A 27,888-nucleotide genomic window follows, 5' to 3' on the forward strand; every position below is an offset into this window, starting at 1 on the left:
TGCAAAAGTGTCTTCGTATAATTTTATGCTCTTGTTCAAAAGTATCTTTGTGTAATTTTGTGCTATCTTGCAAAAGTATCGTTGTGTAATTTTGTGCTCTTGTGCCATTTTGTCTCCTTGTTCAAGTTTTTATGCTCGGGAAAATTTGACAGCTACCCCTTAAATATTGTTGGTATTGTATTTTAATTCATTACAGCTATAAGTTATTTTTAATTGCACCTTATTTTATAGATATGAACATTTTCAAAAGTTTATGTTCTAACTCGTTTTTGGTCACAATAACAGTTAACTGTTAAGTTTAACGTAAAATGTTTTAACTTTTTTTGTGATTCTTTTTTTTATGCTCATAAGTCATAAGCTCATAAGTCATTTAAAAATGAATTTTTAAGTAAGAGCTAGTAAAATGAACTTTTTCTGCTTTTTTACAATCCTAAGTAACAACAAGGATAAATTAATAGAAGAAAATTTATTTTTACACTTTTAAGTTAACATAAGGTTTAATTATACCAACTCAATTATCAGACCACAAACCGGTAAGGAAACCGATCTCAAAAAGATCGTGGTCTGATGATCAAATTGGTATGAGTCAATCTTATTTAAACTTGAACTTGTCTCACGAAATACAGAAGTCCAAGCTTAGACTCGATAGACTGTCTTTAAGTGTACACTTTTTATTGAAAAACTTAACAAATTGAGGCAATTTATCAGAAAAAAGTGATAATATGAATTTATATAAATATTGGTATTATGATAAAAACGTAGCTAGAAAAAAAAAAAAAAAATTATGGTAAATAAAAAATAAGTAGAAGACGACAATGCATATATTAAGGCTACACACAACCATTTGATTTTATATTTTTATAGTAAACTGCTGATGTTGCTATAAAAGTTTTAGGCCCGTTTAATTTAAAAAAAATATTTATTCTTTTGATGAGGCAAAAAACAAATCTAACATTTTCAAATAAAGTCGCACTTTAAACTAAACACACATTCTATAATAGTAGTTTTCAAGTTATAAAAACAGAAAATTTTAATGATATCAAATAAAACTCTATTTGAATATTTAAAATATATCTATTTCAACATAACGAGGGGTATTTAGTCTTTACATTTTACGCGTCTAATACTTTAAGCTGTTGGTTTAACTGCATTAATTTGTTAAACATAATTTTTTTAAAAAAAGTTACGTATAGTTTCAAAATATATTTTATACTAACTTATTTTAATAACTTCTTTTTTATCGTAAGTAATTAAAAATTTTTATTTTTTTTATATTTTTTTAAAATAAGCTGTAGCAGCCTTAAGTTTCTTGAAAAATACAAAGTGAATTTAAGTTAAAAAATTTCAATGTTTAGATATGTAATAAGTAAACCGCAAATGTTTATTTTGCTACTTTTTATTTAACATTACATAAATCAAACTTACTTTAATTTTTCGCATATAAAAACGCATATATTTAAGAATTCATACCTTGAAGAGTATAAGTTGTAAAGAATATTCTAACTACTAATTATTTTTCCTTTAAAATGCATAAAGATTAGCTCAAATTGTTCCTTTCTTTATGCATATCTTTGAGTTTAAAGTATATGATATTTTCTAATTAAATAGTATTTTAAAGGGAAAATATAAAGTTATAGATTTAAAACTAACAAGTACCACAACATGGAACAAATTACATTTTTAGAACTAGAATGTAAAGTATGTGTTGTTTAAAAAGTATTAAATAAGCTTGAAATTCTAAAACTAACAAATAAATCTAAAACGCCTAAATAGGTACACTGATAAGGTAGCAAAATATTTGTGTTTAAAGCTGTCTACAAATGCATTATTTAACTCATCAGTTTAAAATAACTTTAATGCTAGTTTCTTCTCGGTTTCACTAACATAATTCGAAAAAATATTTGTCCGTGGTTTTATAAAGTTAATTATCAAGATCTTTTAGTATTAACTAAGTTTAAATTTAGTATTAAATTTTTTTATTTTTGACAACATCAGTAGAAATAAGTTTTTAATAATTTTTGTAACTACATTTTTGATAGTAAAAGAATTTCACTGGAGTCACGTTATAACTATTTGCTTAAACTAATTGTACATAATAAGCAGAATTGCAATGTGAACAGTCACTTGAATACATTGCATTAAAGCGTTTATAATTATTCAATTTGCAACAGTTTTATAATAAGTATAGAACTGAAATTAAATTGATTCTTATACTCAGAAACTTAATATCGTAAAACCTTTAGATGAATATATAACAGCGTAAGTTTTTCTAACATAGTTAGTTTTGTTTATAACAAATTAATAAAAATAGATCAAGTTTCATTTTATTTCATAACCTTTAAAAAAAAATCATATAAATAAACAAAAATTATATTGCCTTTTGATCTATAACATTTACTAAAAATATCATTTTGCAATTTTTTTAACTCGGATTGCAATATTAGTTGGTATCATACTGGCACGAAGCTCGTAAGGTCATATAAAAGTTCACTTTAAAATAATTTGAATTTATTATTTGTGCTAAAAATTAATAAATATTATATTTTTTAACTTTTTTTTTATCAAAATATACAAGTAAATTAGGATTTGTCATGAAAAATACACTCTGTTATTTAACTTAGTTACTTAAGATATTATAACGCTGAATTATTTATTATAATCATGTTGCAAAACATACAAGTTATGCAGTAAGCGCTTATGCAAAAAAAAAACAAAAAATTACACTATTTCTGTTTAATTAAGTTTTCATATATTTTATATACAAATATTTAAAATTACGTGTTTAAGTTATATATTTATTCTTTCAAAAATTTATTTTACAAAGTAAGTTTTGGTCAAAGACCTCGTAAGTGCTTAAACAAATCTAAAAAAGATATGTGACAGTCATGGAAAATAGTGTTTAAGTTATAATGAGTTTAGTAAAATTTTTAAACTTTTTAGGTTGTATCTTATCAGCAAAGTTTTTATATTTTATATGTTTATATTTCTAGTTTAAGGAGTGCGTTTCAAAACTATCTAATAAATATTTAGGCCAACAAAGTTGTCTATTTTCACTTATATTAACTTTAACTATATTGAGTTTTTAAACGTTTTCTTCCGTTTTCTATTTTTTGTATCAATACTTACATTTTGACTTGTAAAACTTTAAAACTATATTTTAATTGTTTTATTATCAATAGATTAGTAGTATATAAGTTCTTATTTTTTCAACAAAAAAAAACATCTTTACTAAATTGTAACAATTTAAGTATTAGATTTGTCTTTATAACAGTTTTAACAGTTTACTGACGTCACAACTTAATTGTTCGCTTCACTTTGTTGTGTAAAAAGTTGTACAATTTGAAGTCAAAAGTTTTGATTATCTTATTTAATTTTCAGTACAGCAATGTGCTTACAAAAATAAATATATAAAAATATAAATAACTAAAATATAAACCTTAGTAAATTTTAAAATGAAGGTAATTATTGTTTTTATGCTTGATTTATCGGAAAAATATTAAAGTAAGATAAATATCTGTTGATTATCTTAAAATTAGTTGATCTTTGGTAAATTATTATTATATTTGAGATATATTAATTAAGTTCTTTGTGAATTGAAAGCAACGAAATAGAAAATATAAATTTATAAATTAGTTTAAATATTTTCTAATTATATTCTTCTTTAAATTTTTTAGTGATTTTATCAAATTAATTAAGTTAAAACACATAATTAAAACTCAATAAGATAAACATTAGATTACAACAACATAAAAGTCCTAATAATTTGTAGTTCTTTCTTTTCAATATTAAACTATTTAATAGATAAAACATATTTTTACTAATTAAGTATTTCGATAAAACAGTTTTAAATAAATTTTGCATCTAACTTTCAACAGTTTTACTTACTTTAAAGTAATTGTAAGCGCTTTTGCACACGCAAAAAAATTTGACACCAGTTTTTTTTTTTTGTAAATCTAAAACGTTGCATATTTCTATAGAAACTGTACTAGTTAATTTTTCAGCAATCTAAACGACAACATTGTAATATTTTGGAAAATTTAGACTATAATTAAAATAATTTTATAAAAATAATAAAAAACACATAACCAAACAAGTGTTATTTTTTTCCTATAATTTCTAAGTCAAGTTTGAACTAAACAATATTCACGAGTATTCCTTTGTTCTGAAAATAATTATATGTAAACATCAAATAAAATACTAATTTATTTTAAGTTTAATAGTAGATTATCATTCAAAATGCTTTATATTGTTTTTTAATTTCATTGTTTAATCGAAACTTTACAGTATTTGTACTCTTAGATCTATAAATGCCTCAATGAAAATAAATAATAAAAAGTTTATTTGTGCATTTTTAATTTGTTTTACATTAAAAAAAAATTTAATGAGTTATAAAATGACTAAAATAGTAATCTTGCTCACATAAGGAATAAAAAAAGTACATGAATAAATTTGATTGTAACTATTTTTTTACGATGCATAAGAGTCTATAGTAAGTTTTTTAATTACTGATTTGAATCTTTGAAATGTTACTCTGGCTTAGTCGGAGAAACTAACAACCTTCTTATTTCATATTCAATTTAAACTTTATGCTAGTTTTAGTAAATGCAGTAAATATGTTTTAAGTTTTATAACGTTTTCCGTTTTGAAAACGTTTTTGTTATGGCATCAGTTTAAACTTTATAATTCTTAGCTTCGAAATAAGGATTAAAACTGTTTATTAAATTGGTTTACACAAACGAAGTGCAACTTGTTGTTCACCTTACGACCAATTTATATTTGACTTATAACTTGTAAGCGCGATAGTGCGCTAAAAATTTAATTCGTACAATCAGCACTAACATATGCCAACAACGGAATTTTATGAACAACTTACTGAAGTAAGCATTTATTTCAATTAGCTAGTGACGTCACTAAAATTAGAAATAAAAAAAAATTGGTATTACGTAGTTTTTATTTTTTTAACTTTTTTAAGTTGTAGTATTTGTTAAATTTATTTGTACGTGTCATGATTCACCAACAGTTATTATCTGTTACTATATATTACTAAAGGTTTGGATTAAGTAGCAGGGGCGGCGTATTGTACATAAAATAGTGTAGTTTATTGAAAAACAGTTACTGTTGGCATTAGAAAAAATACATTTTATAAAATAAATTATACATGATAAACTTTGTACTAGATTAGCTGTTGGCATAAATAAATAAGAATAAATCTTTCTATGGCAAGAAAAAGATGAAAAACGTATAAACGATGACAATCTTTTTTTTTTTAAATAATAATGTCGAACAAAAAATAAATTTGCATCTGAAAATATCTTAATGACGGTCACATACTTGTGTATAAAATTATAATTTTTGTAAACATTTCTTTTTCTGTTATTATTCAATTTTTAAAAGTTAAAAGCGCTTAAAACAAATATGAAAAAAATTTACATTAAAAATAAATTTCATGTAGCTCTAATAGGTTTATACAATTTACTTTTTTTTATTAATTTATTTTTATTTTGTTTACATCTATGATTAGCCACAGAATCAGTAAAATTTTAAATATTTTTGAATGTACTTTTATTTAGTTGTAGCGTTAGGTTAGAATAGTCAAATATCATTTTAAACAAAACAGGGATAAAAAGAAACGTATAAAACCTCTCGAAATACAGAATACACAAAAAAACGTACATTATACCATTAATTTTGAATTAATATAAAAGTAAAAACTTTTAATAATGACGCTTTTTAAACTCGCAAGTATAGTTACTTTAGTTTTGTTTAAAGTTTTACTGCTATGTAGTTATTATGTTTGTGCATATTTAATTTTCTTTTCAGCACATTCATACTATCATCTTTTAATAACAACAAATTATGTATTATAGAAAATTTTAACTAGACTGTATTTATAAGACTTTATTCTAATATTTAATTTTTCACAAAAACTTATAATTTTTAGTAAAATCTTCAATGATGTTTTTGCATTAGAAAACTGGTGGCATGTCTAAACTAAAGGTACCAATAACTTACTTTAAATTTATTTGTTTACTAAATCTATACAACTAATGAATTTTTAATTCATACTTTTAGGTAATATAGATGAATTTAGTTGCATATTAACTTTAAAATATGTTTGAAATATAAATATAAAGTAAAGTAATTACTCTAAATTTTTAAGAACAAGTGAAGTTAGTATTTAATTTAAGCAACAAGTCTAAATAAGTTCGTAATTTATTTCATTATTTTTATTTCCGAACTAGACACATGAAAATTTTGATAGCTATTAATTATTTTCTCTTATCTACCAGTATCATTATAACTACGTTATGTACCAATTAAAAGGTAAATATTATGCTTAAAATAAGTAATTGATAATAAACCGATAAGTTACTTATAATTACTTAAACGTATGATTATTATAGTCTTCAATAAAATTTTGAAACAAACCAGTAATATGAAAACGACAGGCAATAAACATATACAAATAAAACTAAAAAGTTGATTAATATTTAAAAAGAAATAACAACTTTTTCAACAGGACTGTGTTTTTTTTTATATTACATCGATCGGAATAATTATTAAATGAAAGATAATAAAACGTATATATTTTCATTAAAGGCTTAAAAAATAGATTAGAATGAATCATTGTTAGTTATATAAAAAAAAAAGGTTTAATGAAAATTGTAAAAAAATATATTTGTACTGCTAAATAACTTCAAAACTGAAACTGCAAACAAGTTAAACATATTAGTCACATTAAAGTCGTAAACGTTAACTTCACATTCTTGTAAATAATAACATTATGTAACAAAACGAACGTCAGACGGTGTTGATATTTCAGCGTAGTAAAACGCTTTCAATAATACAGCTGTAGTTTTGATCAGCATATAACTTTATTTTAAAATATTATATATTTTCGGTGTTATAAATTTATAAGCCAATTGTCTGATACATGTTTTGTTTATCTAAAACTTTTATAAAAAAGTAAAATTAAGAACAAAAAAATAAAGAATTAATGAGACGTCACATACGGATTGTAGATTTTAAGCTTTATTCTTGTGTTTGTAGAATAGTAAAAAAAGTTTTATTAAATATAACTTTGTAGCAGATAAAATGTTACAGTGATTTTCTTTAAACAACTAAAATAACTAAACTTTAACATTTTATTTAGGATGATTTCAAACTCATTACATATCTTAAAAATTAAATTTAAAAAAAAAAGTGATGAGCTATAAATAAAATTAAAACCGTTGCTAAACAGGGAAATTATTAAGCATAGACTCTTGTAAAAATAAACGTATAGTTTATAAAAAATTCTGATATGTTTGTCTTCTTTTTCCTTTCTTTAATTCATATATTTTTTCAAGCAAACTGAATTTCTAGTTTAAAAGTTTAAAATACTAGTCTTGATCAACACTATGTATTTTATTTAATTATATCGAAGGCATATTTTTTTTAAATAATGGTCTTAAGATATAAATATTGTTACTGTGTTTTAAGAAATTTTAATTTTATAAAATAAAGTTAGTAGCTTTATTAAATTTTTTTTTTTTTATTGAAGAAAATTTAATTTGTTTTTTTATTTTTTTTACCCATTAAAGCTAACTTCAAACATTTATATAAATATTCCAACAACTTTTTAACTAATAGATCTTGTAAAGCCTGAAATTTAAAAAGCGCATGTAAACACGCTTACTAAAAATTAAATCACCTTTAAGAAATAGATGTGTAGTACTTGGTTTAAAGTTATTTTATAAAAACAGCTTTATTCTATTTAGAATATACGTAGCATATTTACAGTTTTAGTTTTTTTTTCACATTTATTTTTAACATCACATTTTTTAAATTTTAGATGATTAAACATTACAAATCACAAAAATTTAGAGTATAAAATAAGTATAATTTGTTGTTGAGTTTTAGATGTGCATGAAAAAAGTAATTATTTTTCTACGAATTATGTATAAAACTATTAGACAAATTGTTGTCATAATGAGTTTGCCCGGTATAGTAAATAAGTTAATTATGTTGCATGAGAAATAATTTAGTTTGATTTTTTTTTAATATTAGCATTAAAATTGTAGTTGTAGACCAGGGTTTCCCAAAGTGGGCCAAGTGGCCCTCTAGGAAGCCATAACAGATACTCAGGGGGCCATGAGCAGGAAAAGAGCCACAGGAAGGCTATGAGGCCATAACTTGAAACTTACACTAGATGTTCTTGAGTTGCAGAAGAAAAGCAAAAATAAATAAAAAAAAGGTCTTATGTGTATAGTTTATGAGTAACCTATATGTTGAAGTGGGCCATTGCTTTTTCAAACTCTTTAAAGGGGGCCATTTGCAAAAACGTTTAGGAAACCCTGTTGTAGACCCATCAGTGTATAAATATTAACATTTAAGCTTAACATCTTTTTAAATTAAAATTAATAAAATAAAAAACTAATTTATTAAATGTATTTGTTTGTAGGCGTGTTTACATTCTAAAAATAATTAATTAGTTGTTAACCCAACTAAGTTGATTACCTGAATTATTACAAATGTAAGAAAAACGAAAATTCGTAAGCTGAAATAAAACGTACTTAGAGTTTTTCGCATATTCTAAGAAAATCTTTTTGATAAAAAAAATATTATTGAATTTAAAGTTTGTATTGAATTCTTTTCTGATAAAAATTTTTTTTCCTTATTAGTAATCATTAGTATTATGTAACTAATCTACTTTTATAAGTTGCTTTAAATTGTAAAACTTGAAATTAATCTAGTTAAGATTCTAACTGTCATAAAAAAGTACTAATAAACTGATCACACGTATATTGTAACTTAATTTATACGCGGGCTTTGGGATTGCTAAATGTAACGCGCTATTATAACAATGTCGTTGATAGTTACTTAAGCTAATGCTTATAATGACTCGCTAAATTAATATATTCGATTTATCAAATGTAGATTAAACTCATACTTCTAGTAAAAGTAAGTGTTGATTGAACCTAAGCTGCTATTTATTGAGATAGGGTTTTAAGTAGTTTAATACATGAACTTAGATTAACTATTGAGTGGTAAGATTGTTAGTCTGCTTAAACTACTTATATAATGAAATCAAGTAAATAAACTAAAAATGTATTAGTAATGAATAAATGTGAGACAAATACAACAAACTGCTAAAAAATAATACAAAACCAACTACTTGACTTAATAGTTAAGAAAAAAACAGTCGCCATCGTTACGCTAGTAACGATAATATAAAAACAGAAATAAATGCAACCCATGACTGTTAGTGGCATCAAAACTCAAAGCAACTAAAGCCTCTTTATAGCGCAGCTAATTTTTATATACCACATAGCTCACTTGTAAAGGAGAAAATACCAATATCATTACACTAATATACAACTTGTTGTTAACTTCAACGATTTTTAATTCTTAAAATTGTAGAACATAATTGTTTATCAATGTTCTTTTTTAAAAGACAGAATCAAAACTGATTTAATATTTTAATGTTATTTGTTGTTAACAAATTCAAACAAAAGTAGCAAATCAAAAACTAAAGTTTTTGATTTAGAGGCAAAATAGTTTTATAAAATCATGTATACTCAGGTTCAATTGCAATGTCAGTTCTCTTTAAAAAACTGTATTTAAACTAAAAATTTGAAGTGTTACTAAATAACTTTACTATACAAAAATCTAATAAGTTAGTTTTTAACATAAAATTAATAGATTTGTCTTGTTGGTGTGTATTTTTAAGGACTTGGCTCAAATAAAAATAGTAAAAGTATTTTAGAAGTATTAAAGCTAGAGACAACTTTGTTCCAAAATTTAAAAACATTCACATAGTAGCCATAAAATTAACAGTTAAGTTATGAAATTGTTATAACAAATAAAAAGCAATGACACGATGAAAATATTTTAAACAATGTTGTAAAAACAGCAATTTTAAAGTTAAATGATTGAATACATTTAATGTTTGTTTTTAAAATTAATAACATATTTATTTGTAGTACTCGTGTCTGTTATCACTAAAAAATTCAAATTTTATTTCAAAGTTTCAATAAATACGGTATGCTGGCAAAAACAAGTAAATTATTTTCAACAAATAGCTAATTTTATTCTGGATATATTTGTTGTTTCACACTAAAAGTAGTTACTTTAGAGATATAGAAAATAAAATTAGTTAGTATTTATACTTTATATAACACTTAAAAATGTACTAAGCTTCAAACTTGTTTTACTTTTAAAATTTTGTTTTGTAATTCATATAAACTTCATTTGCCGAAAATTTTGCGTGTAAAGTCTAAAATCTCAATCTTTACTTTGTCAATATATTGATATTTATTTAATTTTCAACAAAATTAACACCTTCGTCAAAAAATTGTAACTTTTTAAATATTAAGTTAATAGTTGCCTTAACGATAAAAATAAAATTCTCTTGACGTCACGTTACAATAGTTAGCTTCTATTCATTGAATATATTAATGCAGAGTTTAAGACTGCATTAGGTAGTTTACTTAATGTCTTACAAGAAAAGCTGATCATATTAAAGAGTTTTAAAACAAATTGTAAAAAAAGTGAGAATTAAGCTTGTAAAAACTACTTTTTTATTTATAAAAAAATTTATTAATATATTGTTTAAAGAGTAATTTTACTTGCTATACTATATTTATTAAATCATAAAAAAAATTAAGCATTGTTCAAATAAAATACTTAAAGAGGCTAGTTACCTAGTTTTAATATTATGTATAACTAACTAATTAATTTTTGATTAGTTCAACAATATATTTTATATATAAATATTTGGATGAGAGTTAATGTAGGTGCTTTTATAAGCGCTAACAATTGCTAACCAAGGAAATATCGCACTACATAAATAAGTTACATTAATATATGTGCTTTAAATGGCAAACACTTATATATTTATATTGACATCACTTTAAGTTTAAAAATTTTGAAAATATATTGATTATAATTTTAAGAGTTATTCAAAAAAGAACTTTGCAAAAACAAGTTATATATTTTCCACTAAAAGAGAATTAGACAACAAAATTCATTATTAAGTCTTGGCATAACTGCATCCAATTTAGAATTAACAATTGATAGTTTTGTATTTAATAGTAAAATATAAATGTATAGTAAAAATGTAAAATTTAAATTTATAATGAGTATTTAAAATTAACTTTCTTTATTCAGTTACGTATTATTACTTAATTGTACATCAAGGAACTTTACATTTAAGTTTAAGTAAAGAACTGTGTAAGTTACATTTAATTATATATCACAAAAATATAACTTATTTTCTACTGCTTAAAGTATAACTTTGATATAAACACTATTAAAAAGGAAGAAATAACTGGTTAACATCTGCTAATAATAAAAAATAACTTTTCAATGACAATACATAACAATCGGCTATTTCAGTTGTGTGTACATAACTAAGTGTACTAGTGAGGCACTATGTTGCAATGTGAACTTTTTGATGTTTTAAAGCTTAAATAGACAAATTTGTATTTGTATAATAATTATTCAAAAATTAAAAATCAATCGTCTTCTAATAGAGATCCTAGCGAAATCTCAATGGAATATACTACAACAAATTTATACATTACTTTTCTTTATTAAACTAACACACTTTTTTGAGTGTTTACAAGTTAGTATTCTTAAACGAAGCTTTCTGAAAATAAATGCTGTAAAGAGGGAATATAAACTTAAGTAGGTATGATAAATATATATATATAATAGGCTTTTGAATAAAATATTAACGACTACTATAGATTTTTGAAGATTAATGGTTAGTATTAGAGTCAATATACAATATTAAATCTAAATTGTAATAACTATAATATTCAACATTTTGGTAAGTAGTTTATATTTTGATTTGTTATTTAATTCTATTTATTACTTTACTCTACAATAACTTTGATTTAATTATTACAAATACTACAAAAAAATTAAAACAGTTAGATTTAAAATTATATATTGTATCTATTATTAACCATTAATCAACAATATTCTATAGTAACATTTTTTTTTTTGCTAAACACATACACACACCTACTTTAGTTTCTATTCTTTCCTTACAATATCTAGTTTTTTGCAGAGCCCTGTTGAAGTTTTTTAACTTTTTAACCCAAAATTTTTTTAATTTTGTAATATTTGACTTTTTCTCTGTAAGCGATTTTATCCGTTAGAAAAATTACGATGTTTATGCCATTATTTAAATCTTCATAAAATCGATTTTTATATATAAGTTAATAAGTGATTATATACTGCTTATGTCAAAATAAGCTTAAATAAAAATGATAATAAATAAAATTTATTATTGATATATGAACTTGAAAATTGAAACGAAATAATTTAAGATATTTTAAATTAGAGTTAATTTTATATTAAGAAAATTTTGTTAATCTCCTAAATTTGTAATAAAAAGTAACACATGTCTATAATTAAAAAAAAAAGTAATAATATGACGTCAGTTAGACAACTTTATATCTTATTTATATGTTTACTATAGGTTATTTCTTTTATTTGTATGTTTACTAATTTTACTTTTAAATTAGCTCGGTGCCCAAAATGTATATTTCAGTGCTTTAAACAAAACTAAATTTACTTACTTAATATATTGTAGAATAGTTGTATTAAACATTTTGATGCATTTTCTTAAGTTTAAGTCTAAAATTTTTAAAAAGTAATTTGTTTGTATCTTCCTATTATTAAAGTTTTAAAATTTTAAGCATCTTGATTAAACTTGTTGATCGTAATACATTTTTTTTGGATAAAATTTATAACTTAAGCTGAGGAATAAAAACATTGTATTTTAAATTTATCGTACATGCCACTTGTAAACAACTAAAATTGTTGTAAAAAAGAAATTTTAATTTTAAACTATTTTAATGTTTTTCAATTCACCATTATTAGAAAAAAATATATTATTGTTTTTTACTTAAAATTTTTAATTTATTTATAAATTAAACAAAACGGACAAATGTCGTTTAAAGCTTAAAAATAAAATATACTTATCAAGTTTAAGAAAAACGTATAAACTTTGGTTGCGACCCGTAAACGTTTGCTGAATAAGATTATACTTAATCAGGGTTAAAATTGTGACAACTGAAAACCACAATGAACAAATATTTTAACGCTTACAAAAGTGCAAACAGAAATGACTTCTTAAATCATATTCACAAAAGTGGTACAATTTAGAACTAAGTCAATTTAGTCTGTGTAATCACTATGATTCTCAGAAATCAATTATCTTGTATCTAGTATTGATGAGTAAATTGAATAATTTACAAAAATTGTACAGCTAGACTAAAAAAAGCTTCGTTTATAACGGCGCTATTGTTAAATCAGTACCACTTATAACAATATTGAGAAAAAAGACAACTTTGCTTTAAATCATAAAACATGTAAGTGTTGATAACTTTAAATTTTATAGTATTTGACTATTTCTTTGTAAGCGATTTCATACGCTAAAAAATAACGATTTTTTGCAATTCATAAATTCTTTACAAATAAGTTTTTATATATAATTTAATGAAGTGACCATTTATTGGTTGCGTCATTTAAATTGTAACTTTTTGAAAAAATTCAACTTTCGCAGTTTTTACTAAACATATGGAAAATCATTTATAATACAGATTTAAACAAACAAGTAATATAAATAACAATTTTAAATTACAAACTTATATTTAAAATAAATAAACAATACAAATTAGCAAAATGGTACATTAATAAAAAAGATAACTGTATATATTATTAGTTTTGTCTAGTTAACTAATGCAATTAAATTTGTTAACTAAACTTTTTAAATAGATATTTTTTGACTTCAATTAAAAATTTCTTTAAAGATTTTAGATTTTGTTTCAAAGTACTTCAATTTGAAAACAGAGCTAAGGTAATTTAACATTTTACGGGCCAAACACATGGAAATATAAATTTAATTGCAGTAGTTAACTACACGAAACTAAAAATATACACAATTATCTTTCTTATTAGTGTACCATTTTGCTATTTTGTATTGTTTATTTAGTTTTAATATAAGTTTGTAATTTAATTATCTATTTTACTTGTTTGTTTAAATCTGTATTGTAAATAACTTTCTATATGTTTAGTAAAAGCTGCAAAAGCAGACTTTTTTCAAAAAATTATAAATTAAATGACGCAAGCAGTAATGGTCACTTCATTAACTTCAATATAAAAATCCTATTTGTGAAGAATTTATGAATTACAATTGATCGTTATTTTTAACGTTTGAAATCGATAACAAAGAAAAAGTCAAATATTACGGATTTGAAATTATGAACACTTACATAACTGTTTTATTTTAATTTAAAGCAAAGTTGTCTTTTTTCTCAATATTGTGCTAGATAATATTGATTTAATAGTAGCGCCTTTATAGAAGAATTATTTATAAGTCTAGCAAAACCGTTTTTTGAAAATTATTTAATTTACTCACTAATATTATATACCAGATAGTTGATTTCTAACAATCATAGTTATTACACATTCTTAATTGACTTAGTTCTAAGTTGTACCACTTTTGTGAAAATTATTAAAGAAGTCATTTCTGTTTGCACTTTTGTAAGCGTTTAAATTGTTGTTCGTTGAGGTTTTCAGTTGTCACAATTTTAACCCTGATTAACTATAATCTTATACAGAAAACGTTTACGAGTTGCAACCAAAGTTTATACGTTTTTCTTAGACTGCATTAGTATACTTTATCTTTAACCATTTAACGACAGTTGTTCGTTTTGTTCAAATTAAAAAAAATTAAAACTTTTAATTAATAAAAAAATCAACTTAGTTTATTTTAAATGGAAAATATTAAAAAAACCTATCTAAAAAAAAACAAGTTAGTTGATTTTAATAATGCTGACTTGTTAAACACTAAAATAGTTTGAGATAAAAATTTAGTTTTAAATTTAATTTTAACTGTTTAAAAGTGACATGTACGATTAATTAAAAATAATGTATAATGTTTTTAATCCTCAACTTTAGCTATAAATTTTATCTAAAAAAACTGCTTATGGAGCAACAACTTTAATTTAAGTGTTTTAATATAAAAAACTTTAACTTTTAAAGGATACAAGCTAAATATTTAAAATATAAAATTAAACCAAAACAAAAAAAAATCATCAAAATATTCAATAAATATTTTATTTAATATTTGTGGTAAATAAAGTTTTGTTTGTGCAACAACAAGCTTTAAAAACATAATTGTTGCAACCTTTATATAAGACTTTTTCTTAAACGAAAATTATAAAATCTGTAAATTTATTTTCTGTTGCGAGTATAAAAAAAAGTTATTGAATCCAGAGAAAAGAAAACTATAAAACACAATTTAAAACACTTAAGGTGTACAAATAAATATTTTATAAAACGAACCCTTATAAACTTAATAAGAGAATTGAAATATTTAGATATTTGATAATAAAGATTTTTTAATTACAGGTTAGCAATACATTAGTCTTGATACTAGTATTAATAAATAACGTGACAAAAATGTAAAAAACATAGCACCGTTAGTCGTTAGAAACAGTTATTTGCACATTATTAAGTACCACAACTTTATCCTGTTAAATAAACAAATAAAACTATGTGCTAAAAAAGCCTTAATACATCTAATATGCAGTACAATTTTTGAAATATATAAGATAAATAAATATTTATTAAATTTTATATTTTTAAAAAGTACAATACAATGCACATAAAAATTTTTTTTTTAATCCAACCTTAATACATGTATTTTAGTTTATTTGTAACTCAACGCTTTTTAACCATAAATTTCTCTTTATTGAGCTCCTATTCTATAATTAAATACAAAGAAACATTTTAAAGTTAAATTTAAAAAAACAAAAGATCCAATTTTAAGCATTTGAAAATTTGCTTCTTTGAAATATTTTTAAAAGAAATTTGAAAGTTTTTATAGGAAATATTATAAAATATAATCTAGGACAAAAAAAAATATATTAGATTGTAAACTAAGAAATAATGTTAAAAATAATGTTTTTTAACATGATATAAAAAAACTAGATAAATAACCTCAAGTAATTTTTGTTAAGTTATTAATTTAAGCAATAATAAAATTTAAAATACTCAAGTTAAGGCTAATTACTAGGTTATAGTATTATGTTGATTATTAAAAAAAATAGGTTGCAACAAATACTACGTTTAAAATTTATAATATAACGTACGCGCTTAAAAGTTATCAAAGTTGTTTTATACTTAACAAATTAAAATACACTTATGATTTCATTATTAAATTTGAAAAGATGAATACTTATAAAATTGAATTAAAGTTGAGTTAAAAGGAAAACAATATTCATAACACTGGTATATGTTCTGTCATTTACATTAACATCAAAAAATTCACTCATTTAATGAAAACTTATCTGGCACCGATTGCATTTGGCGCTAATATTTGTTTATTACATTGTTAAAGAAAGTTTAATTACTCATTTTACATTTTGTAAAAATATGCTTCAATTAGTAAAATTGTATTTATCATAACAAAGAACTTATTTGAAAATTTTAACTCAATTAGTAGACTATGTAAGTTAAAAAAAAAATTTCATATAAAACATTAGCTTAAACAAAAGCCTTGCCAAAGTTATCATCAAAATTCGATTACTTATTATGCTACAATCTTAGCTGATCTATTAAAACCAATAAATTGTTTATAAATAAAAAAGTTTTTCAACTTTACACACAAATAGTCTCTTCAGTAGTTTTTATTTAATCATTCTTGAATAGATCTTAACAACATTATTTTCCGACTATACCTGCTTAAATAGTACTTATTAGGACGTAATCGGTCGTAGGTTGTTTCGGATTCTGCTGTTGTTGATTGTGCCGTAAAGTATAGTATTTACCAGGGGCGTCGCGTTGGGTGTTGCACTGCCGCAACTGCACCAAGTGGAAATTTTGCAAGGAAAAAATTAAGTATCTATAATATTTTCGTTATTTTTTAGAACGAAATCTCTCTTAAAACTCCAATTTAGAAAACGACCATTTTGCCCACTTCACTGCCGCAAACTCTTAGCTGACTGCCGCAAATGAACTCAAAAAAGCAAAATTTCTTCAAGAATTACCGCAAAATCAATACGAGCATAAAGTTATTGTTATAGGAAAATTTATTAATTTTTCAAAAAACATAAAACTTTAATGTCAATTATTTTCCTTATCTTAAAAGCTATCTAAAAATTTTTTTTTTTATTATAGAGAACGCACCTTTGCCTTTAATTTAAAAAAAAAATTATTTAATTTGGGGTTGGAATTATTTCATGGGGTCCCTCCAAAAATAAAGGTTTTTTTTCGTTTTTTTTCATCAAATGGTATTAGAACCAAAAATAAATATTTTTTTTTAATTTTTTTTTTTGATTTCCCTTAGTTTGCATGTTATTAAAATTAGTAAATAGTTATTTTATAAATAATGTTAATATCTTTTACGATTTGGCCGAAAATCAAAATGTAGTATATTACACTATCATTTGCCTTGGCCATTTCCTAGATAAAAAATTGATAAAAGGAAAAAAACGTTAATAAGAATGCGATTTACATCAAACTAAATTAAAATAAAATAATTTAATTAAATTTGTTGTATATTCACATTCTTATTAACTTTTTTTTTCCTTTTATCAATTTTTTATCTAGGAAATGGCCAAGGCAAATGATAGTGTAATATACTACATTTTGATTTTCGGCCAAATCGTAAAAGATATTAACATTATTTATAAAATAACTATTTACTAATTTTAATAACATGCAAACTAAGGGAAATCAAAAAAAAAAATTAAAAAAAAATATTTATTTTTGGTTCTAATATCATTTGATGAAAAAAAACGAAAAAAAACCTTTATTTTTGGAGGGACCCCATGAAATAATTCCAACCCCAAATTAAATATTTTTTTTTTTAAATTAAAGGCAAAGGTGCGTTCTCTATAATAAAAAAAAAATTTTTTAGATAGCTTTTAAGATAAGTAAAATAATTGACATTAAAGTTTTATGTTTTTTGAAAAATTAATAAATTTTCCTATAACAATAACTTTATGCTCGTAAAATCAATATCTTGCGGTAATTAAGCTAAGTTGAAAATTCCCTAAATCAGGACATGCTTAAGTAACAAGTACAAGCTATTGTAAACATAAAATAAAAACAAAGCTAAGCTACTGCAAAGGATTAAACTTGAGTTTATGTACTCACATGATTTTTTAAATTTAAACTTGTCATAAATTAAATATTAAAAAAAAAATAAGAAACTTAAATCACCAAATTCTAAGAAATTCGATTTTTTATTTTAATCTGCATACATAAACTTAAGTATAACTGATTATTGTAATCATAAAGTTGATAAAATATTTAATTAAATAATATTTAAATGTAAAATTTGAGTTCTGAAAAAAAATGTTAAGCAGCTTATTATAAACTTCTAGTTTACTCTTACAGAAAAATAATTTAGATTTATATTAAATAAAAATTATTATTATTGCAACAGTCACATATATAAATAAAGTAAATAGTCTTAACTTAAAATATTGGTCTGACCCCCCAAGAAACTTTGATTACTTAGAGTAGTTTAACATTTTAGTCTACTTAATATGACTTTTGGTTTAATTTTTTCATAAACAAAGCAAACGTTTTAGATAAAATTGTTGAAACATGGTTGCCTTGCCTCATATTCAGGATAACTTAGAAATGTTAAAAAAACTCAAGATGACCCAAAATAAATTAAAACTGACTAAATTAGAAAATATTCAGGCTGACTGAAGCAGTTTTACTTTTTTACTCTGAAAATAACAAGTTTATTTAAAGTTAACATATAAGTGTTTTACCCCTATGGCCACATGAAAACTAACTAACCAATTTTTTACTGTTATAATGGTTACATATTTATTTATTATCTTTAAATTTCTTGAAAAGTTCTACAGCCTCACCAACTAAACTTTAAAAAGTTGTCATCAAAATGAAAAACAAATTAAATTTAAATACATAAAAGATAACCTTAAAAAACTATTGAATTTTTAACCTCCAACAAAAAAAAAATTAAGTTTAGAAAAAAAGTTAATAAAAATCTTAAAGTTTGTTGAAAAAATTGTGCGAAATAGTAAGGGGTAAGGGGGGGGGGGTGTATAGGCACTTTTTTACATGTTGTTCTTATTCTAAGTTTTTCAGAAAGCTAATAGTTACTCTTTAATAAACTTGAAACTTCCAATTAAACTTTTAGATACAACCGGTCAGGCCAGAGATTACATTGATTTATTATACAAGGAGCAAACTAAAACAGCAAAAAAATACAATTTTACTGAAAACCTATATTCTCCATCATTTTTAAAGCAATTTTTATCAAACTTTTTCATCCTAATCTTTATGAAATTTTATACTTTTGTTGAAGAGAAGTTTTAAATTTTTAACTATCAATATATATTTTTATATAAACAAAAAAATATTACTTTTGTTATAACTTTTTTTTCTTAGTGTTTTAAATATCTATTTTAGCAAGTTGTTTTATTTTATAAAAGAAACATCTAAAGATTTTGAGGCAAACTTATAAAAAAAGATATGATTTTAGTGATTTGATTTATTTGTTGATGGGTTTATATTATATTAATAAGGACTCTTTTGTATCTCTGACTGTGAATTCCCATATCTCAAATATTAATATGATTTTTTTATATTGATAAAAAATACCTTGCAGTTAAATTAAAGTGTATAAAATAAGTTAAGTAAAATAATTCTAAAGTATATGTTAAGGACATAAAAGGGGGGTAAAACACTTTTTTTTTTAACGCTGTTTTAGTTTGTGCCTCCTGTAAGGAGCCTTTTGTTGCCTTCGACTTTGACGGGCTATATCTAAAAAAGTATTTTGAATTTTTAAAATCTGTAAAAAGCATCTTGTAGCTTAGTAAAAACTTTATAAAATAAGATTAAATTGTGAAGAAAGTGTTTCATCCTCCCAATGCCCTTAAAAGCAAAGCTTATCTTCAGGTGTAGCAAAAGTTCAGTTGTTTTCAAAGTTGATAGTAAAAATATATTAAAAAAAAATATCTTCATGTCCTTAAAGTTATTGATAAAATGAAACTCTTTGTTTTTAAAATTATTTTAATCTTTTTTTATTAGCTATATTCAGGATTGCCACACACTCAGGGTACTCAGTGAAACTTAATGATATTTTAAGTTCTAAAAAATCTCAAGGAAACTCAAGGTATTTTGATTTTTTCTCAAAAACACATGGTGACTCAGGGCATTTCAAGGTCACTCAGGACAGTTTCTTTTTACTCAAAGAGTGGCAACCTTGCTTTTGTTTTTTTTTTTTATAATTGAAATTATTTATTAGTTTACTCTGTATAGTTAGAACAGTTTAAGAATTTCACAGTTATTGTTGGCAAACTATTTTACTGTTTATAAATCCTGTTTTCCTTTAGAACTTATAGAAACAGTGAATAAGTGTTATCCTTAAGTTGAATGTAAACAGTTAGAAAGAGAACTGAAAACATTTTATTCACATGCATCAGGATGATTTAGTGAAAATACTGTTATATCTTGAAGAACATAACCTGACTAAAATATTTAACGAAATTACAAAGCTTCTTAGAATTTTGATAACTATTACCATGACTAGTGTAGACGCTGAAAGAACATTTTCATCTTTGAAAAGGATAAAAACACTTTTGAGAAACACCATGGGTCAGTCAAGATTAAATTCTTTGAGTGTAATTTCGATTGGTAGGGACTTACTTAAAAACTGTGCTAGTTTAAAAGAAGAGGTGATGGAGAAATTTATCAGCCAAAAGGAGAGAAGAATGAATTTTAGTTACAGAGGTGAATAGTAAGAGTCTAAGTATTTATGTTTGCAAAGTTAGACATTAGATTTAATTTTTTAGGTAGACATTCAGTAGTAACTATTTTCTGTACTAAGCAAGTTTAGTTTTTCTTTAAAAAGTTGTAATTTGTTCATAAATTTTTCTTTGTTTGTAGACTTTTTAATTTACTTGCCAAGCTTCATTATGCATTCCTTTTTTTGTTAAGTTAAAAATAAGTAAAAATTTTATTTTTAGTTTGGTATTTAATCCAATATTTTTCAAGTAAAGTTGAAGCTAAAATTAAATATAATTATAGTTGCTGTGTTTTTTATTATAATATAAGTTTCTTATATCTAAATTGTAAGCTACTTTTAGTTTTAACTTTAGAGCCTTTGTAAAACTTAATATTATTTAGTTTGCTTTTTTTACTTTTGAGTTTTTTACTTATTTAAACTTTTTTTTTATTATAAATGAATTTTAAATTTCTTTACTGAGTAATGTAAGTTGTTCTTTAAAAAAATTTCAATTTCTACACAACATTTTATTTGTTTGTAGACTTTTTAATTTACTTGCCAAGTATAATTAGACTTTTTTATTATTAAATATTAGTAAAACAATTATTAATAGTTTGATATTTAATTAGTCCAATATTTTTTAACTAAAGTTGAGGCTAAAAAATACTATTGCAGTTGCTGTATTTTCTTATTAAAATATTAATCTGTTTAATCTAAATTGTAAGTTAGAGACTTCGTAAAATTTGATATTTATGAGCTTGCTTATTTTACTTTTGTGTTTTTAACTTAGTAGTCAAGCTGTTTTTTTTTTTTCAAACATAACAATTTTAATTAGTTATAAGTTGATACTCGTTTATTTTTTTCATTATTCATCAGTAAATAAGCAATTATTTTCTACTGAGTTTTAATAAATTTTACTTAAAATAAACTTGCAGTTTGTACATAATATTTTATTGTTTGTTTGTAGACTTTTTATTGTTCTTGCCAAGTCTAATAAGACATTTCTTTTTTTTTTAAGTTAAATATTAGTAAAATAACCATTCTTAGTATGATGTTTAATCAAATATTTTTTAAATTAAGTTGAGGCAAAAGAAAAACTATTAAAGTTGCTGTGTTTTTCAATATAATAAAAATTCGTTTTGTCCAAATTTTTTTCTACTGTTAGTTTAAATTTTAAAGCCTTCTTAAAAATTAATACTCATAAGTAAGCTAACATTTTTTGAGTCTTGTAAATTACTTAAAATAATTTTTTTCCTTATATTCTTGTATTTACTTAAAATTTCAAAGTATTTACCTTTTTTTTTAAAGTTGTTTTCTTACATAATTTTTTTTTGAAAAAATATATGTTTTATTTCTAAACAAAGTTTCCCAGGTTACAATAGCAATTTAATGTAATTGTTGTAGAAAAAAGTCTTTATTTAAGATAAAAAAGAGTTTTAAAGTAAGGGATTTTTTTTTCTAAATTCTGCACCACCTAAAAAAAATACCACGCGACGCCACTGGTATTTACTATTTAAAATAATTATTACTGTTTTAACGTAATTATTTAAATGTTTTCAAGTAACTACAAAATCATAGTAAACATGATGTTTTCTTAAAAAACAGAAAATAAATAAATGTTCCCCACTGCGTTTTAATAACAAAGTGACCAAGTTTATATTTTTATTTTTCGTTTACATTTTAAGATTTCCTTCTGGCGTTTCGATAGTTTACACACAAACATTAAAAAAGTTACGATGCTCCAAAAACCAATAAAAAATGTGAAAGCATCTGGTGTTTTAAGATATGATAAATTTTTAGTTTTTAGTATACTTACTAAGAAAACAGACGTTTCAATATTTTTGTTTGATATAATAATTTGTATTTGTCATTTTTACATGTTTATCTTATTGTTTTATGATGTTAGCTTTTCATTTTTATACTTCGAAAAAATTTTAGTAACCAATAGGTGAGTAACTTAGTAGAAAGGTTAGCCGACAACTTCGTATTGAAGATACTTAACTCTTATTAAACTTATTACCTAACAAAACTATTAACATATTGCACTCGTTTAAAGTATTTTCAATATATTTTAAATTACATTACACACAGCTTTTTCATTATTCTTCAGAAATTTTCAGTAGTTTTGATAGTGTGTAAAGACATTGATAACACGTTAATTAAATTGATAGAAATAACTTCTATTAAAAATTGTTTACTATTTTTGATTTCCAAAATCAACAGAGTACTACAAATGCTTATGTATTTTTTTTCGTAAGTATATTTAAATTAAATAACAAGGAAAAATTAATATACTAACGAAAAAAAAATACATAAGCATTTGTAGTACTCTGTTGATTTTGGAAATCAAATCATTATATTACTTTTCAGCGCTTTAGAGCGCATATAATTATTATGACTTTAAGTTAGTATTTACTAAAGTTTTACTGAGCCTACAAAAAAAGTTAACTACTTAATATACGCTATGAACACTTTAAGTTAAGTAAAATTGTATATTCCATCTTATTAACATATAAAATTTATCAATATAATAGATATTATAAGTTTTTAGTAAACTAGTTTGATATTTATTTTTATAATAATTACTACTAAAATGACGGATGTGTAAACTATGCTTATATAGGAATTTTTTTATTCTATAGCTAAAAATTAATATCAAATTAGTTTTAACAACGCACAATATGATGCTTAATTTTCTGCTCAAAAAAGTTTTTACATGTTGCGTATATATATAAGCAAAAAATATAATCCATTAATATGATTGTTTCAACAACTATTTCAAATTTAGCTTTGGAAGCTATATACATTTTTTTAGAAAATCATTTGAATAACGAATTGTCATCGATTTCATTACTACAAAATTTCAAAGTTAAATATAAATTTTGTAAGTCATTTTATTAATTTTTAATGACATTTACATGAAAGATGATTTAAATATACTTTATTGTATACAAAAAATAAAAGTATTTACAGTGAATATACATCACAAATAATATGTTAAGCTAATTAATAACGTATCTAATTGAGAATTTACTATTTCAAACATTCAAGAATAAAAAAAAAATTGTTTTAAATAAAGCAAACACTCGTAGTCACGTCATCGAATAATGCAAATAGTAACTTTTTAATTTTTATATAATTACGTATTACCTACGTAAATAAGGATAATGTAACAAAATTAGTTTGATGCGCTTATTATTACATTGATATACTCTTTAAAATAATACGACAAAAATTTAGGTTACATTCTCTTCAACGCTTATAACTCTTATAAGGGTGCTTTTAAATATTTAAATTTTTAGTTTTAAGCTAAAAATATATTTTGTTTAATTGCAAAAAAAATCGCAAAATTTTAGCTAGTTTGAAATGTTTGTAGATGCGAAGTATACGTTTTCAAAAGTAGTAATTAATAAATTTTCTAATTTTAGCTGTTGCTAGAATTTACTTAATTTTTTTTTTGTAAAATTTTAAGCAAAATTTTAAGTCATAAAACACCGTTATAAACAACATTTTTAGACAAAAAATATATTCATTTAAAACTTTTATCAAGCTTATTAAAACTTATGCAAAAAACATCTATATGTGACATTAATGTGACGTTAATTTATAGCACAGTTGCCCATTTTTTAACTTTATTTATGAAACCTTAAAGTTAAAATAAAGCGCTTCGTGAGTCTAAAGTAGTTTAAAGCGCTTCTAAAACGCTATAAATATTAATTACTTAAAAATTTATTAACTAATAGTTTTTGAACACATATACTGTTCTTAAAAACCATAGGTTAAAAGTCTTATTCTAAGTTTATGGTACACTGATACATTTTTTTAATAGTTGTAGTTTTAATTTTAAAGTAAAATGGACCGAAACATGGATTGTAAAATAAGTAATAGCTATTCTGGGTTTAGATCAAAATATCAAAGTGTTCTATTTTATAAGTCTAAATAGTTAAAATCAACAATGATTTTTTACATGATTTACAGTTAAGCATATTAATAAAATGTTTATAACAACTTTTAAATTTTGATGAAATTAATTTAATGAATTTAAAAATTTAATTAAAATTTTATTAAAGCGCAAACAAACACTTTTCAGTAAAATTTTAACTAAATACAAGTAAGTAATTTATAACACTTATTTTCAAAAATAAAGTAAAAATTTATTGTTTTACAAGCAATCACAGATTTTTAAACATTTTAGATGTTATTTTAGGATTCTAAGAATTTTTTGCACATGAAGTATTTTAAGATGCAAGCCTAATACACACTTGATTATAATTTTAACTGCAGCATATAATTTTTTTCTTATTTTAGATGACCGTTAAGTAAAACTAGTTATTTAAGTACGATATCGAAGTAATAAATTCTGTTTTAATGTTTACCACTTTTCGTGACGTAAACTACAAATAACTCTAACAGTTTATACAAAAATAAGCTTAACTTTAATACTGTTAGTTGCTTGAATTTATAAATAGAAAAAAATTCTTTCTTTGCCTAAAAGTAAATGAAAGTTTGCTATAATTAATGTTTCTGAACAAAGTATCTGAAACTCAATGTTGTAACAAAACTGTTATTTATTAACTTACTTTTATTAGTATATATTATTAGCTACGAAAAAACCTCAAGCACAATTAAAAAGTACTTAAAAGTTAGTCTCAATGTTTGAGTTCTATTGACAAAAAAGTTAGAGAGTAATTGACAAAAATACTGTGATTTTTTTTCTTTTGGGAATTAATGGTAACTTTGCTTAAAATTATTAAGACTAACAAATACATAGTTTTAAAGTTGTAGGATGTTTAAAAATTCACTATTTATTTCTAAGTGCTGTGATGCACTGAAAACTAAGGCTTTAAAAAAATGCAAGTGAAAGTTAAAGTTAGATAAAATATACATATCAATAAAGTTTACCTATACTGTAACATACTACCTAAGTCACAAAAACCTTAAATTTTATAGAAAACTTACTTGTACACTTTTAAGTTGATACAAGGTTATATCATACCAATTGAATCATCCGACTATAATCCTTCGTTATAGTAAGTTAGACAAAATAACGTCTTTGGTCTCATGATCAAATTAGTAGGTAAACCTAATGTTAACTTATGTCTCAAGGCATACGAAAGTTCATAATTAAGCTCTGTAGATTCTTGCCAAAGTTTTTTTTGATTGTATATTTTTTATTTGGAAGTGAAGAAAATAAACAGCTTTTTTTGAATTAAATAATATGTTGAAGCTATTTATATAACATAGTTATGATTAATAACAACTAATAGATAAAAATTTAAAATAATGGTATGATATTATTTAAAGATTACAAAACATATTTTAAAGCTCTACACACTAGCTAATTTTTAGTTTAATACCGTAAACTGTCAAAGCTTTAGGCTCGTATGATGTAATATTACCTATTTTCTGATTTGTTAAAAAATTAATTTGAAAAATTAACAGCTAGAAAAGTCAATTAAAGTCCTATTTTGATTAAAATAAGAAATCTATTTAAGTATTTTCAAGATATAGACATTAAAAATCATAAAAGTATCTAGTCATACTCAAATTTAAAATATTTTAAACCTAACTTAAAAATTAACGGTATATGTAGTTACTTCCTTATAATCGCCTATTATTTTAAGCAGTTAGTTTACCTGCTTTAGTTTTCATAAAATTAAAACTAAAATAAATACATCTAAACAAGCCTAATCTAAAACTAGTAAGGTGGTATAAAAATTTTGTTAAAAACTGTCTACAGATACAGTATTTGGAAGTTCTGTCTTAAAAGCAATGTTTGTACTGTTTTTTTAACATGCTTTAAAAATATAGTTGTAAACAAACTTAGAACTTTTTAAAACATTTGTCCATAGTTCTTAGAAAAGTATTTTTTAGATCTGTCAGTACAAATTAAATTTGGATTGAGGATTAATAAAGTGTTTGATAGCTAAAACCAGTAATATTGAGTTTCCTATAGTTTTATTTCTACAATTACCTTTTTTGTAGTAATAAAATTCAAAAAAGTCACCACACAGTTGTTCGTTTCAATTAATTGTATGTACTTAGCAGCAGTTCAAATAAAACATCATTTTACCAACCTTAAAATTTTCAGCGCAGTAAAGTGCTTATATTGATTTATATGCAACAGTCTTGTTATTAGTATTTAGCTGAAATTGAAGTTGTTCTAAATGTTGAATAATAAAAATAAGTAATTTTTATTATAAAAAGATTTTAACTTACAAATTTTGCTAAAAATAGCTAAACTTTTAGTTGTTTAATTTTCTAAATTTCGTTAATATCAATCTAAAATTTAATTTGTCAATGCAAAACGTTTACAAACAAGTTAATGTTTTGTAAAAGCTTATTCACAACTTCTATTTGTATAATGTATTAGTTGTTTCACAATGAATAGGTTATTAAGCAAATTTTACTAAAATTACTAAAATTCTAAACCATCAATATAAAAATGTAGACTTAAATCAGCATTTGTCATAGAAATCAATTGTCTCTAATTAAATTAATTACTTAAGATATCACAAAGCTGCAACACTTATATAACAATGTCGCTATATATATTAAATGTTCAGTAAGTGCTTTAAAACTAAATTAAGTTTAAAAACTAACAATGTTTGTGCTAAATGAGGTTTTTAAGAGTTTGTATGCAAATAAGTAAAAGGAACGTGTTTAATTTATTATTAACTCATTAGAAATTTTTAATCTTTAAAAAAAACTGTTGTATTATGAAACTATTTTAAAGATTTCTACGTCTACAAAATTGCTTAATTCTTAAATTTGTCTAATTTTAGTTGTGTTAATTTTAACTTGTAAACTTTCTTTTACTAATTTTATATATATTCTTACATTTTGACGTGTAAATTCTTAAAACTAACATGTTAAGTTGTTTACTTTTCAATAGATTGACATTGTATAAGTTTCTTTTATTTCAAATAAACAAACCTCAATATTCATAAAAAATTCAATTATAGTAAATATTGAATTTGTTATTGTTGTTATTAAATTTCTGAAACTTTCAGATGATCGAAATGGTATTATTTCTACAAGCTTTACTCAGGCTTCTGTTCTACAGACTTTTGCCGATGCTTTTGTTGTTAGTCCTAATAAGTGTTTGGTTAGTA

This window comes from Thalia democratica, chromosome 2, assembly GCF_965202585.1.
Source record: "Thalia democratica chromosome 2, ktThaDemo2.hap1.1, whole genome shotgun sequence".
In the NCBI taxonomy this organism is placed as follows: Eukaryota; Metazoa; Chordata; class Thaliacea; order Salpida; family Salpidae; genus Thalia; species Thalia democratica.